The 14,444-nt window shown below is 40.4% G+C and overlaps 1 pseudogene; it reads right to left on the bottom strand.

The window, feature by feature from the left end:
* Nucleotides 1-622: 622 nt before the first annotated feature.
* LOC111835518 (uncharacterized) lies at nt 623-10,240 on the bottom strand (annotated as a pseudogene).
* Between the last annotated feature and the right edge of the window lie 4,204 nt (nt 10,241-14,444).

Genomic DNA, 14,444 nt, shown 5'->3' with positions numbered 1-14,444 from the left:
CTAAGCAAAATTAAAATTGCGGCCCCCTGCCAGGACCAAAATAAATTGGCCTGGGGGTGCTGATGATGATATTTGCTGAGCCGGGAGGGTTATTGACGGGGGGGCTATTATGTGGAGTACTGAAAGTCATCCACTTTCTCTCACGTCTGTCTGTATGGGTTTTCTCTAGATTCTCCAGGCATATGGTTTAAGCTAATTGGTATCCTCCAGTTACCCTGCATCATGTACCTGTAACCTATTGATGACATCAACACTCTTTGTGTCTTAGGATTGGCTTATCGTAACACTACACTGGATAAGCAGTAAAGGAAAATGTAAGGATGCAATACATGTTGTTTTCATGCATTTCATCTTTGTGTTCTTTCAAGAACATTGCAATGTTGAAAAAAAAAATCATGCATAGAATATGAAGATTTTTTAAAAATATATTTGATGTTTGAATGTTGTAAATACATAGGCGCAAAACAATCCAACATTACCAAATTTGAAGTATTCAAAATCACAGAATAGAAAATATGTGGATTTTTTTATGCATGAGAAAAAAAACTCATAAAATATTCCATCATGCACTGTATGCTAAAAAAAAAAAAAAAAAAAACATGCTGTGAAATGATTTATGAGGACTGAATAATTATGACGCTGAACACGGGGAAGACGATGTGGAGAGATTTAGTGTCGAGAAAGCATGACGTTAAAAAAAGACCACTCTAGGTTCAAACGTGGAAGAGTTTGATCATCTGATATCGTCAATACAAGTGCTCTAGAGGCACAGCAAGGAACTGTGTTTGCGCAATTTATGTCTATAATTAGATCACAGGGTGTTTTTTGTTTCGTTTGATGATTAATTGTACGCATGCAAAATAAGGAATCTTTTCCAGAAGTATATGGCTTGTTTCTAATATTTGTGTCAGGCCTTCTCTACGTGTGCTTTTTGTCTGGGGTTATTCACTGTTGGAATTACTTAGATTGCATTTCTGATGATGTTTGACTCGTCCTTCCGGTTCACCTCTGCATGTCGAGTACGTGATCTATGTCTGCGTCATATCACGCCTATTATGCCATCCTTATCGAAACTGCAAACCCGTCAGTGGCCCTTTCCGCATGATTTGCGGAGAGAAATTCCATCATTTTCCGGAAGTTGAGGTTGGTTCGAATTATAAATGCAATTTATAAAAGTGGTGTATAAAGTATTGTGTTCTACCTTCACAAGTAGTAACTGGCAGCCATATGTAACACTGAATTTCATTGTTGCTAGCCGTCCAGCCGAGTTGTAGCTGAGTGCTTATCTATACTAATTGTTACTCTTTCACAAATCACATGATTCAGACCAAATACATTAAATGGTGAAGAATGTTAATTGCAATAATGAGATGATTGCAAGTAATTTTGGTTTTATCCTGTAAAATTAATAAATCAACACACATTCTAAATTAGTCAATGAGTGACCCATGTTTAGAAAGGAGAATTAAACTAAATACAATTATTTAAAACTTTCCCCACAGGTAAAATTTAAGATGCTAACAAATAATGGGATCAGCAAATATGTAAAAACAAAAAGTTTTTCTTTAAAGTTTGGTTTAAAACTTTTAGTGAGTCTTAACAATTAGCTTTGGTGAAAATTAAATTAATATTACAATATCCATTGACCAGAATGAATAAATGATGCATGTACAGTAGTAACCCCCAATGATGAGTTCACAAAAAATTATCTATATTTTGTCAAACATAACAGGGGTTTTACAGAAAATTTAAATTTTAGAGCTTATAACTTTTAGAACTTATAACTTAGCCATTATAGTGTTTGCGATAAGATAAAGAAATATACATATATACATAATTGCTAAGTCACTAAAAATGAAATACAGATTTTTTATCTCATGTTACCAATTTGTAATCATATTGTGAAAAAAAAAATCATAAAATAACGTCTAATATACAAAACAAACTGTGCAATTCCTTTGCTGAATAAAAAGGTTTTTCTTTAATACAAATTTGTCTTCTTCATTATCCTTAAAAAGTCCTGCTCATTGACTTCCCCGTCGCCATTTCTGTGAGGCTCATCAATCATCTCCTAGTGAAGACAGTTATTGTTGTCAATATTAAGGATTGCAGAATGACATTCAAATGCTCTGAAGGCATTAGAGCTGGGCAATATGGACCGAAAATCATATCTTGATATTTTTAGCTGAACTGCGATATACGACATATATATCAATATTGTTTTCCCATAAAGTAATAACAAATAGATGTCAAAGTCAAATGTCCTCAATGTCACACGGCACTTTCATTTACAGACAGCTGTACATGTACATGAAAAAATGGCTCAAAAATGTCAATTTGTCTTACCTGATATATCTATCGATCGGTGCTACCTTACTGAAAATGTTATTGTCATTTTTATGGGCTGAAACTGAAAGCGGATAATCCAAAAAATAAATACGTAACTTGTCTAAAAGACACGAACTAATGTAATGTAAGCAGGCATTCGCGAGTCTGAAATACCTTATAAGATTAAGTGTTAAAACATGTCAGGTAATTCCACATACAGCATAGTAAATCAGCATGATGCTGACAGTAAAGTGCGATCAGTGTATTTAATAAAATATTTAAAATGTATGAACATTGAAAACACAGAAATAAGCCACAACTACAACGCAAGGTAGGATAGATCCGTGGGCGGTTCTTCAAGCACGAGAAAAGGGGCTTGATTTCATAGTGCACATGCGCAGTACCCAAAGGTAGGATGTTTCCATAGGTTAGGACAGGGGTCTCCAACTCCGGTCCTGGAGAGCTACTATCCCATAGGTTTTCTATCCTACTTGGTTTAAGATGAGCCACACCTGGCCCTGGTATTTACCTAAGAACAGGTGTGGCTCATCAGAAGCCGGGTATGATAGAAAACCTACTGGACGGTAGCTCTCCAGGACCGGAGTTGGAGACCCCTGGGTTAGGATGATTATTTTACCAACTAGGGGGGTATTTCACTAAGCAGAATTTCTTGCTTAGCCGGATAACTTGTTGGATTTATGGTAATCTGGGCTAAATGGACTAATCAGACACTTATATGTAGCTCAGACTACCTTAAGTCTGACAAGTTATGCGGATAAACAAGGAATCCTGCTTCGTGAAATACCCCCCAGTTCCTCTTCGCTAGCTTGCCTCGTGTCTGTGCCTGTCTCCATGTTGACGCTTCATGCAGGACTTGTGAGTGAGTGAGTGGAAGTGAGGGGTGGGTTGTGTTCGGAGAGGGAGAGGGGCGGGGCAGGGCGCAGTTTTGTAAGAGACAGACAGGGTGAGGAGAAATAGGCGAAGTGGTGGCACTATGAATATAATTATAAAGCAACAAACTACAGTGGTACCTCGGTTCTCGAACTTAATCCGTTGCGGACTCCGTATCGAATCCTAAAAGGTTAGAGCTTAGAGTTCTGATCGAATTTTTCCCATAAGAAATAATGGAAAACCAATTAATTGGTTCCCGGCACCCCAAAATTGCACCTAAATGTTTTTTTTTTTTTAGCATTTAAACACAAAATGAACAGGATAAAACAAGAAGAGCATTTTTTTCTTAATGGCTTCCAAAACGATAAAGATCTTATCCCAACATTACCCCTGTCCTGCCCCGATCGTCCGCTCCTTCCATGTACCACGCCCCCTTGTTAACCTCATGTGGGATCCCCATGTGATCAGCTGTTTCTGGTTGTTGTCATTAGTCCTCTGTATTGTCTGCATTTCAGTTTGTTTCCGCAGTCTGGTCATTGGGTGCGTTCGACTTGCTTACAGCGCTGGCTTAAAGCAACGCATTCTTTCTGATCCTGACGCAATGCATTACGGTCAGATGCATTGCGACTTCTCACCCGGCTGCACAAACTGGAACCGCCTCCGTCACAACACACCTCAAGAGGGTCTAGCTGCAGACGCCTGTAGAGTGGAGCTCCACCGGAAATACGTCACCTCCACAGGAAACACGTGATCTTTAAGGACATAAAGTGGAGCTCCGGTTAGGGTTAGGGTTAAGGTTAGGGTTTATTCGCTGTGACACAGAGTTGAGGCCACGTGTTTCCTGTGGAGGTGAAGTATTTCCGGTGGAGCTCCAATCTACAGGCGTCTGCAGCTGGACCCTTCTCACACACCTTTGCCCTTATTGGCTGAACAGTTTAGTTACACGCATGACGTTTGTATCCCAGGCAGTTCCGATGCGTAATCTACTATTTCTCCCGAATATCACGTAAAGCAGTGAGAACTGTTTTTCAGTTAATTTACCTGGTAAAATAAAGTTTAAATAAATGACATAAATGCTCTAATAGTACACGTAAGTTAGTGGTTTATTTATTGTTAGTTACTGTAATGTTGCGCTGCTTTATTTGGTTAATCGTCCGGTCTGTAAAGAAGGCATTCAAGTAAGAATTGCATTGTAGTATGACTCATTTCCTGGCGCGTACAATTTATATTAGGTCAGTGTTCACGGTTCCACTTCTGATATTCAGATCGAGTTCTAGGTCAAACTGGTTTGTTCAACTTTCAAGAAATTCCAGTTCTAGTGAGTTCGAGAACCCGAGGTACCACTGTATATCGATATAAATGATATTGTCTCATCATATATCTTGTATGAAAATATATTGATATATCGTAAAAACCCGATATATCGCCCAGCCCTAGAAGGCATGAAGATATTTAACAATGTCACGGAAAGTTTCATTATGAATGACTTACTTGCAGCTCCTCATCTGTCAGGTTCTCACCAAGTTCTCTGGTAACTCTTCTGAGGTTTTTCAAAGAGATTTTTCCAGTGCCATCATCATCAAACAGCTGGAAGGCTTTTAGGATTTCCTCTTTTGAGTCCTTTTCATTCTAGAGTAATACACAAATTGCATACATATTAATCTAATACATACATTGTATCTATCTATATGTTGGCAACCCTGTAAAACAATCCCATAATAATGGATCTCTTGGGGACTGGTAATGGAACCACCCAAAAATACCTACCATTTTTTGTGACATCATGCCTAAAAAATCAATAAAGTCAATGGTACGAGAGCCTTCTTTATCAATGTCGGCAACCATCTTCTTTATTTCCTCTTACCTAGGCTCGAAACCCAGGGCACGCATTGCTACCTGTAACACAAGGCATACAAATAGTTGATTAAGAGCCCGCTGTACGACTGCACAGAACTTTTCAAAATGTCATCAACTACAGAGAGAGAAATGTGAGTTTCGCTGATGTGCAACGCAAATTACGGGTAAAGCAGGGCAATGGTAATCTGCCACTTTTTATGAAATTAAGAAAGGGTAAAATTTGATTTATCTGGTTGAATACTGGAATAGTAAAGCGAAAGGAAAAGAATTTGCTTAAGGTAGAGTTTACAGCCACGCAAAACTGTTATTTTTGTGTCGCTGAATCGACATTTGATCAAACCGTCCGCGGTTGGTGTAATCATGCATAATCTATTAACAATGGTATAAAAGAATAAACAGAGCATGATTCACATCAACGTTTGACTACTCACAAGGTACAAATAAGTTTATACATTTATAAATACGCAAAGTCACGTTTGTATCTCTCGTACAAGCCAATTCATTGAATGTTCGCAGAGTTTAAAATTCAGTTCGTATTTTAGCTCTGTAGTGTCGGCATTTGGGAGCCTCTTAGATTCACAGATCCCAATGAGTTTTAGAATTGATTTTTAAAATACTACTATTGTTTTTTAAAGCATTACATGGGTACGCTCCCCGGTAAATTTCAGAATTGTGTGACGCACCAGCCAATCAGGGAACTCAAATCTGCTGGTCGGATGTTCTTTGTGCTTCCACGTTGCAAATGTAAAACAAAGGGGGACAGGGCGCCTGTATCTGCTGCATCTACTCGCGTTTATGGAACTCCTTACCATTTTATGTCAGGAAGTAAACTTCATTTGAACTGTTTAAACCCAGATTAAAGACATATTTTTATTCACTAGCCTTCCATGAACATAATTGATTCTGTTTTATTTTTGTAGCTACTTATTTGTGTGTCCTCCTAAAAATAAACTGTCATTGTCATCCATTCGTGCCCCTGATTAAAATGACTCTGCTGACTTCTTTATGTGGTGTGAACTCTCCAAGTGCCGACGATGTTCTTTCATCTGGTACTTTTAACTGCACCTTCTGTTGGCATCTCTAAGCAGAAGCTGACTCACAAGATTCACAAAGCTGCAATGACAAGGGATGTGTAATATCTCTCAATGTAACATACAGCTATACTTCTTTGAAAATTTTCTGGTTTCACATTCCTAGACACCGCTGCCATTCTGAATATTAGACAGTAGGTGGGGAGTCTTGCAAATGTTGTCTTCTACCCGTCTCCTGGAAACGTGTCACAAAATTGAACGTGTTGTAATTGAACAGTTTTGCTAGGAGGATGCTTGCCTAATGTTTAGGGTTTGTTTTCGATTTGTTTTGAATCGCTTCCATTTCTGGAAATCAGCTATGAGAAAAGGTCATTTGGTATTTTAACTCAAATGTGTTTAAATGCAACATCCCATTTGAGGAAATTACAATGATCTTCCTTTAGTCTGCTGTCTCAGTCCATGACACACGATATATGACAGATCTGACATATGCGGGGAAAAGTTTACGACTTGGGAACCAGGATTTCTTGCTTAGCCCAATAACTTGTCAGATTTAAGGTGCTCCAGTTTTAAATGAACTTTATCTTCGTTCACTTACACTTAGTCCAGACCGCCTTAAATGGTGAAGCAAATAATCCTGCTCCGTGAAACAGACCCCTGATTGGTATAAATCAATTAATCAATCAATTAATCAATTAATGCTTCTTCATTCAAACAGGAAATCAGAATTTTTTGAATTTTAGAATTTAGTGATTGTCATTGTCGACACACCACAGCACTCAGCGCACAACAACAAAATGTGTTCTCTGCATTTAACCCGTACCTTGCTCAGGGTACCTCAGTGGTGCCTTGCTCGTCCGGGATTCGAACCTGAAATCTTTCAATTACAAGTGCGCTTCCCTACTGCCCACAGGACAGTGGTCTACCCACTGCAGGCATTCAAATGACAGGATGCACCTGAACATAAATAAATGGAAAAACCCTCCACATGCCACTGTTAACTCACACCTTCAGGGCTGGGATTTCAGTCCCCCCAATATTGTGTGTGTGGATTTCTTCCAGATAATCTAATAATAACCGATACTTTATTGATCCCCTTGGGGAAATTGTCATTACGCCTCCCTCAACTTGCTCTTTCTCATAGAGCAAGTTGTCCGCGAAGGGCAGCCACCCATAGTGGCGCCCAGGGAGCTGGGGGTTAAGGGCCTTGCTGAAGGAGCCGCAGACGTGCTGAGGCTGGGTTTGAACCAGCGACCTTCTGATTACAGGCACACAGGATTAGCCCCCTGAGCCACACGCTAATAGGTTAACCCAGTGTTTCTCAACTTGGTCCTTGGGGACCTAATGAAGTAAGCTAACACATACATTGTATCATTGTTCCGCCCTTGGTTAGCTAGGAGGTACTGTACGTCAGACCCACCCCTCTTGGCAAACCTTATAGTCAGCACTTCCGTCCCCCCCACCATGGCAAATTTAATCTGTCACTGGCAAGAGGCCATAAAGGGACTGACACCGAACATCGTATCTGAGGAAAACCTTCTGATTTCATTTAATTTGTATTGGATTCTAAAAAAGATCTGTGTTATCGCCCATCCCAGCTATTTTAGTCTAAGGGTGGATCTTGTATAGGCTACATTTTTTGGCGAAAGGGCAGTTTGTATATTCATATATATGTTTTTTGGCGAAAGGGCAGTTTGTATATTCATATATATGTTTTTTGGCGAAAGGGCAGTTTGTATATACGTATATTCGTTTTTGGGGAAAGGGTGGAACTCACGCCTGTTTTACGCTGAAAACCTACACTAAGAAGTACTCAGCAGGTCAGGCATACAGTATAAATTATCATGGCAATCCATCCATCCATCTTCAATATCATTATCCTATTTAGGGATGCGGGAGGTCAAGAGGCTATGAGCATATTCACACATAGGCAGGGAACAACCCAGGATGGGGCACCAACCCATCACAGGGCACACTCACGCACCATTCACTCACACATGTACGTTTACGGGCGATTTGGTAACTTCGTGTACGTTTTTGGACTGTGGGGGGAAACTGGAGTGCCCAGAGGGAACCCTGTGATGACATTGGGAGAACATGCAAACTCCACACACGTGGAACCCTGTCAGAGACTTGAACCCTGGTTCCAAAGGTGTGAGGCAACAGTGCAGCAGTATTGTAGTAATGTATGGCTTAAAACTGAGCTACGATTCGTATTATGCAATAACTTGGAAGTAAGCCTCAAAAAACACTGCTCAGCCAGTAAACCCGCTTCATAGTAAACCCCTCTGGTCCTCTGTGTTTGCTTGGTTTTCCATGACGTGTCAGTTGCTCTCCAGGAAATCTAGTCTTTTTATCCAAAAGCATTTGGCTAGATTACCTGGTGCCGCTATACTGCCCATTGTGTGCATACGTGCCCTGTGATGGCCTGGCATCCTATACTTGGTGCCCTCAGCCTCATACTCAGTGAAGCCCTGTGTTGGGCATGCAAATATAGATGGACGTACATTATTGAGAAAGCACGGTCAGCCAATTCGGGTTAAGGACCTTGCTCAAGGGCTGAATGGTGAAATCACTCTGCCGACCCTGGGATTTGAACGGGCAACCTTCCAATTACTGGCACACACCACCATCACCATTTAAATATTAATGCAGCATTTTCTGTTTTGGTTACTATACATCCCTGTACACTTCTTTGCTTTGTAAAGTGCATATATAGACAGAGTATAGAAAACAATTTTGTATGGACAGCTCAGTGGATAGTACTGATACCTCCCATCTTCAAGGTTGGAAGTTCGAATCCCACTTCTCCGAGCGTGTGTGGGGTTTGCATGTTCTCCCTGAATCATGTGGGTGTCCTTTAGTTCCCAGTAAAAACACTTACTGGTTAGACCAGGGGTGGCCAATCTTATCCGCAAAGGGCCGGTGTGTATGCAGGTTTTTGGGATAACCTGTAGGTCAGCTGTTCAAACCCAGGTGTGAGGACTCTTCAGCCAATCGGTCCTCTAATTAGTGACCTAATTAGGGAGTTGCAGCGAAAACCCACACGCACACCGGCCCTTTGCGGATAAGATTGGCCACCCCTGGGTTAGACTAATTGGTGTCTTTAAATTACTCATTGTGGGTGTGGCCTGTGATAGAGTGGCATCCCAATCAGGGTATATCCCAGGCTTGTGCCTGATGTTATCTGGGATTGACGTGATCCCACCTACCCAACGATGACCAGGATAAGCAATTAGAACTTCGATGGATGGACATATGTGCAGCATTGATAGTAAATCCATGGCTAATGTAAATATCAAATTTTCCCTTTGGTTGCTGTGGAACCCCAGTAGTTTTTAAGAGGTTATAAGGCATAACAGCTGGGTAAACTCTCAATAAAATACCAAAAAAATTATTAAAATAGTAGATGAAACATTGAAATTTACAGGCAATCGGACGCCACCGCAGACGTTAATTACCTTCAGCTCCTGGACATCGATGATCCCCGAGCCGTCAGTGTCAAAAAGGTCAAACGTTTCTTTGATCTCCATCTTTTGCCACTTTGGTCCCCCTCTTCCTGCAGCCGGATGCCTTTAAAAATGCAAAAGTGAAGCGGCTATACAAAGCAGCATGTCCGGCTCTATGCAAAAGTAATTTCAGAGAAGTAGCGTCTCTACTAGTTTCAATATTTTCACCATTTAACGAGGGCGAAATTAAAATGTCCTACCTCCTTCCTGCCTCCATATTTGAGCGGATAGACAGTATGACCGCCACCTATGCTTGCAGTTGATTAAGCATAGGTTACGTGGAGATGCGTTAACTAGCTGCTAATCGGCCACGCTGGCAGCAGCTGGAGAACAGGTGTGCATTGATCGGTATAGCGCCGCTGCTACTGGGGCTGCTTCGCTTTGGACATGTATGTGTCTCCGTTCCGGGTCGGTGTGGCTGATTAAATGCTGAGTCAACGCTCTTTTTTGTTTTAAAAAAAAAAAAGTTTCTTTTTCCCGTGGCATCAATCTTGCGAGGCTAACTCACCATTTTCCGAGAGACACTTTAAAGCCGCGTATTAGAGCCCTTAAGCTTTATGTAACTTCTTCATAAAACTGAAAGTAGGCGAGCCGCGAAACCCCGAGTAGCCGTGCGAGCGCGAAAGGCTCCCTCGACGACAAGCGGACGAAGTGATGCTCGAAATCAAACCCGTACCTACACCCACTTGGCGAGGAAATAACACCGACATACATACGGCCGTGCATGCATGTACAAACTGGACTCTGATCTTCATATTATATGTATATATTCATTCTGCTATATATATATATGGTTCTATATATATGTTAACATAGAACAGTATATAAAACAATAAATAAACCTATAGTAATTTAACCTTATATGAATATATTTATATATACTCTGTAAAATACACATACTCTGAAAAGCATGAAAACTATATATATATATATATATATATATATATATATATATATATATATATATATATATATATATATATATATATATATAATAGTTTTCATGCTTTTCAGAGTATGTGTATTTTACAGAGTACATGTATATCAATATATAAATATATTCATATAAGGTTAAATTACTATATATATATATATTCATACCTCCACTACTTTCCTTTTAAAGGTGTGGTGGGATCTTTTCGCTGTCCGTTTGGGATTGTTGTTCAGTGAGGTGTTGCACACACTATTACATTAATTTGTATTCCGTTTATTATGCTGGAGGTTCGTGTCATTTTAATGGGTTCCCCCAAAGCAGTTTTATCCGTGTAGTAAGTGCTTTTGTTGTGTCACAGACCTCTCCACCACCACAAGAGGGAGACGAAATTTTGCTTATGAAAGCATCAGCCAGCAAACCGAAAATGAATATGTGAGCATGCGCAGAATCCGCAAGCCCTTCATCGTAGGGATACTGGCAGTGACGCGTGAAATGATGTACACAAGTGGTACTGTCATTTATTTATGAATATGCATATAAAAGTTATTAAGAACGTACAAGCATGTAAGGAGCGCATGCAGCCCATAGAGATCTAGAAGGAGCTGTTAAACGTAATACTGATAACTGATGGGTTAAAAATCTATAGAGAAATATGTTCCTATGGTACAAACGATTTTAAGTGGGAGGAGAACCAAAACAGAAACTTGTTTAAAATTTATTTTCAAAGAATACGCAGAACCAGAACAAAACCCAGAAAAAGTCAAGTTTTCAATTAAGATTTTTCCTCCAACTGGTTTACTGGAAAGTGTACTGTACACAAGGAATCCCAGGTCAAAAAAACAATTTGATGATCATTTGTGCAACTCCTGGTATTAGCTGAATGTCATGGATCATGGACTGACATGTTTCAAGTAAATAGAAACTCAATGTCAAAATGTAAAAAACCTTTGTTCCTTCAAACCTGGTGTGTCAGGTAAACATTAATCGCAGCAGGTTCATAATTGGTGATTGGCTGGCAGTATTTGACTCTATTTTAAGTCCATCCATCTATATAAAGAACTGCATGCTCTCATCTTCACGGGAAGTGGCCCAGGCCATCCCACAACCAGGCTGGTTTTGTCTGGTTTCACTTGAAGATCAAACAGGTATGGTGGGAACCAGGAGCCCGGAGCAGCTGGGTCACTTCCTGTTTCACCTTCTGAACAGAGGGGGCTGCCAAGACCAGCTTGCTGCACAGCTGTGACAAAGCATGAAGAGCAATAAAAAGTCATATAGCTTTTTAAGTGACTTTTAACATTGTTATATTAGTGTGCCGCAACCATTTAGGATGTTTCCATTTCCCGCAATTCTTGTCAAGAGGTTAGCCCTGCTTAATAAATGCATTCACATATATATCAAATAAACTCCAGCTGCCTGCTTTGTACCTGCTGTACAAAGAGGCCCTGGGGTAGTTAGAAAGGCTTTATTAAAGACAGGTGTACCGGACTGTAGCAGGATCAAAGAACATAGAGCCCTAATGGACCAAAACAACAGCACCTCTTTCAGCCCAGCATACCAAGTAAACAAACATAGCTAAGGCACAAAGAATTCAAACCAAAATCGCGCTAAATTAGGGCAAAAATATGGCACTGTACATTTCCTTTGTTTACTTTGTGGTATTTAGGTAACATACGAAGGTTTGTACCATTCTAGCTAGCTTAATAAAAGACAATCCTTCTCTGACTGGAAGATATATGGGCTTTAAGTCTATGAGGAACAGTTTTTGTATTTATGATACATCCCTCAAAGAATCGTAATGATTGCACTCGTACATCGTGCTGCTGTGTGGTGCCTATTATATTAAAGGCCGGTTTCCTCACTGAGCAGTCCGTTTCGGTGCCCTTGCCCAAACTCCCGTTCCTCTTCGCTTTGTTTTTCTCGAAACCTGCAATCCCCCTCCCACCTGCGCCGGCCGCCTCCGTCGTGTTTATCGTCGTGTCTACAGGCCGTCCCGTCGCACCGCCTCGCCTCGTCACTGACGGGGGAGGCGAGCGGCAGTCGCTCCCCTGACTCATTCGCTTTTGTATGTGGAAACCCGGTTTGAGGTTGTGAACTACTGAGCAAACGGCCTTCGGGATAACGTAGCCCAATTTGACGCAGTACAAAGAGGAAACGTCACCTCCCGCCTATGACTAATTGCTCTCCTTACCAGAATTGGCAAGTATTCACCATCAGGCAATGTTACGCGGACAATTTGTCATAGAATGACCGGTAGTAATTCAACACAACCTACATATACAAGGACATGAGGAGACCATCCGAGAGCTACAGGGCTGGCATGGGGAAACCCACCAGGAAGTGTTGAATTGTAGAGTACATTATGGGTTTTATATATTGCTATACTTATAATTAACCAGGAATTGTTCATTTTAAACACCTACACCAGAACGTACCGGGGAATGTCTTTGTATAATTGTTATGTATTAAACCAGGGGTGTTGATGAGGGGAAACCTAAAAATGTGCTGGGCTCTGGTCCTCCAGGACTGGAGTCTGACGCCCATGTATTAAACAGTCTGAGCTTTGCTGTTTAGTGTGTGTGTGTGTGTGTGTATATATATATATATATATATATAAATATTTTTTTTTCTTTTCCATTTGAATTAATAATACTATTCACAGGGTCAGATTTTTTTTCCTGGTATCCATTAATCTGATCATGATAAGAGCGGGTGCCTGTCATCTTACCACAGACCAAGACAAGCTCATGATGTTGATAAAACAATGGAGTGACTGAGAGAAAGGGAGCGAGATGGGGCCACTGGTATATCTGGAAGGTCATGCCGTGCACAGGGGCAGGTTTGTTTGCATTTAATCGTCTGGTTAACAGTCAACTGGCTGAGGTGAGAAGACCCACGGTGCCAGCAGGGCCGAGGTGGCAGAGAGGATGAGTGCCCAGTGAAGGGGTGTGTGCCCAGTCTGGAAATAGTGCCTCTCCTTAATGGCAAATATCACACTTTTCCTTAAAGCAGTCATGTATAATGCATTATAGATTCCTTCGTAATGCATTATAATGCAGTCATAGAGTATTATAAACACAGCTATAACCATTTATAAAAAGGCATAACGCATTATAGCCATGTTTATTGTGCATTATGACTGCCTTATGAAGATCTCATCTATAATGAACTACAGATACCTTTATAATGCAGTACAAAGCATCCTTAATGCTTATACCGACCATTATAATGCATTATAAAGGTATCTATAGAAATGTGTATTTTTTTAGAAAAGAAAGACTATTCAGGGTAATTTTTTGAAAATATATAACGTGCATTTTAGATAATAGTGTATATACAGGCCGAGGTAACAAGGGCATGAATTTAGCTAATTTCAGTGTCAATGTGAACACAGGATTCCACATTTGTCAGCTATTCATTTAAAACTTCAGCTCTTCTCCCCACCAGTTGATCTGTTCGGGATGCAGCCAATCCTATTGAAGGAGGAATCATTCTAATTTTTAAGTCTTAAACCTATGTGATCTAACTGAATGGTCAGTAAAGTACACTGGGATAGGTCCAAAAAGCCTGTTATACTGTTTATTCACTTTGCTTCTGCCATCATCTTATCTTTCATGTCTCTATGGTCAGTTGCGTAGTTTATGTGTTCAGCTCGACTAAATGCACCAAGATGAATGCTGTACAGAGTTAGCACTATTTCCACTTTTGCATTTGTTCTGGGCAGTATTCTCACATCCTCCATTTAAAGGGCAGATAGACTGCGTTCAGTGCAGCAGACAATAAGCCACGTCTGTTATTTTATGCTCTCTGTTACCTTTTTTGCCATATTTAATAATAACTTTCTTTGATCTTCGCGGTGGAGAGATGGTGATGTTGTTGAATGATGACCTGAGAACA

The sequence above is a fragment of the Paramormyrops kingsleyae genome, chromosome 12, assembly GCF_048594095.1.
Source record: "Paramormyrops kingsleyae isolate MSU_618 chromosome 12, PKINGS_0.4, whole genome shotgun sequence".
Taxonomy (NCBI): domain Eukaryota; kingdom Metazoa; phylum Chordata; class Actinopteri; order Osteoglossiformes; family Mormyridae; genus Paramormyrops; species Paramormyrops kingsleyae.
Note: the sequence above shows the minus strand (reverse complement) of the source record. Positions and strands in the feature narration are given on the sequence as shown.